We start from the raw sequence: 1467 nt of genomic DNA, 5'->3' as shown, positions 1-1467 counted from the left end.
TTGATGTTTTATGTACCATATTTTTTCAAAACACTTATATATTTTCGAATTACCCTACATTCATGGAATGTAAATACACGGTTGAATACAGAAAACAGCCAGAATTGGTACATGTTATGTAAGATTCAGCATTAAATGTCCGAGAGAATAAATTTAACTTTTATAATATAGAAGCGGTAACATGTGCGATGGGAATGGCTATGCCAGACAACCTGCACATGCACAGTACTTTAATTTGGTATATCTTAACTTGGTTTTAAATTACAGATCTAATTTTTCAGATTGAGGCAAACATACAATAAATGAAACAAACGTTGACTTGAGTTTGGCATTTTAATGTTAATCCTGGTATAAATGATGAGTTTTTTTTCAACCACTTGGTCGATGCCGGTGCTGGTGGAGCCCCCCCCCCCCCCTACCCCGAGAATGTCACCAGCCCAGTAGTCAGCACTTCTGTGTTGACATGAATTAGCATTGGTCATAATTATGAATTAATTACTGTTGACAAAACATTGATTTTTTTAAATACTAAGACTTCCTACCTCAGGAATAGAATACTTTAGCTGTATTTAGAAAACGTTTTGGAATTTATGGTCCTCAATACTCCCCAACTTCGTACTTTATTTGGCCTATTTAACTTTTTAGGTTCGAGAGTCACTAATGAGTCTTTTGTAAACGAAACGCACGTCTGTCGCAAATACAAAATTTCAATCCAGGTATCTACGATGAGTTTATTTAAACCTTATGAAATGTCAAGGCTTAAATCTTAAAATCTATTATACTTGTCCTGATTGTGGTTAACGGCGGATGTTATTATGGTCAGAACAATTCAACAGTCGATAATATTCATGATATCTTTTTATCTTAATCACATTTAAATTATAACTCCTTACACTGATTTTTAAATTAAAGTTCAATGATTGCAATCTATCCAGTGTAAAAAAAAAACCCGAGGAAATGGTACGGTAAAATATTTACCATACTATAACTTGATTATATAACTAACATCCCTTAAAAATTTGACCTGGTTTAATGTTCTGTTTCGGTCCCTCTTGATCATAGAGCTCCTCAAGTATTTATGAATCCTGATGTACATTTTTTTTTTACTTTAGTGTCCCTGACGAAGGTATAACTAGCAAAACGATTGAATGCATCAAGTGTATGTGTTTTTCTCGAAAGTTTGTAATTCAATATTCATACGGTTAAGATTATAAGAAACTGGTAGGTTTGATATGTTTATTTGCGGCATAAAGATAATTTGGATAATTATGCCCCATTTATGGGCATTATGTTTTCTGATTTGTGAGTCCATTTGTCTGTCTGTCCGTATGTTCGTTCGTCCGTTCGTCTCTTCGTCCCGCTTCAGGTTAAAGTTTTGGTTAGTTTAAACCTATTTTATTGTTCAAAACAAATGGATTAGACACAAGTTGTTCAACTTAGTTCCGTCTTCTCCATTGTTGTTTATAC

Source organism: Mytilus galloprovincialis, chromosome 1 (genome assembly GCF_965363235.1).
Source record: "Mytilus galloprovincialis chromosome 1, xbMytGall1.hap1.1, whole genome shotgun sequence".
NCBI classification, from domain to species: Eukaryota; Metazoa; Mollusca; class Bivalvia; order Mytilida; family Mytilidae; genus Mytilus; species Mytilus galloprovincialis.
Note: the sequence above shows the minus strand (reverse complement) of the source record.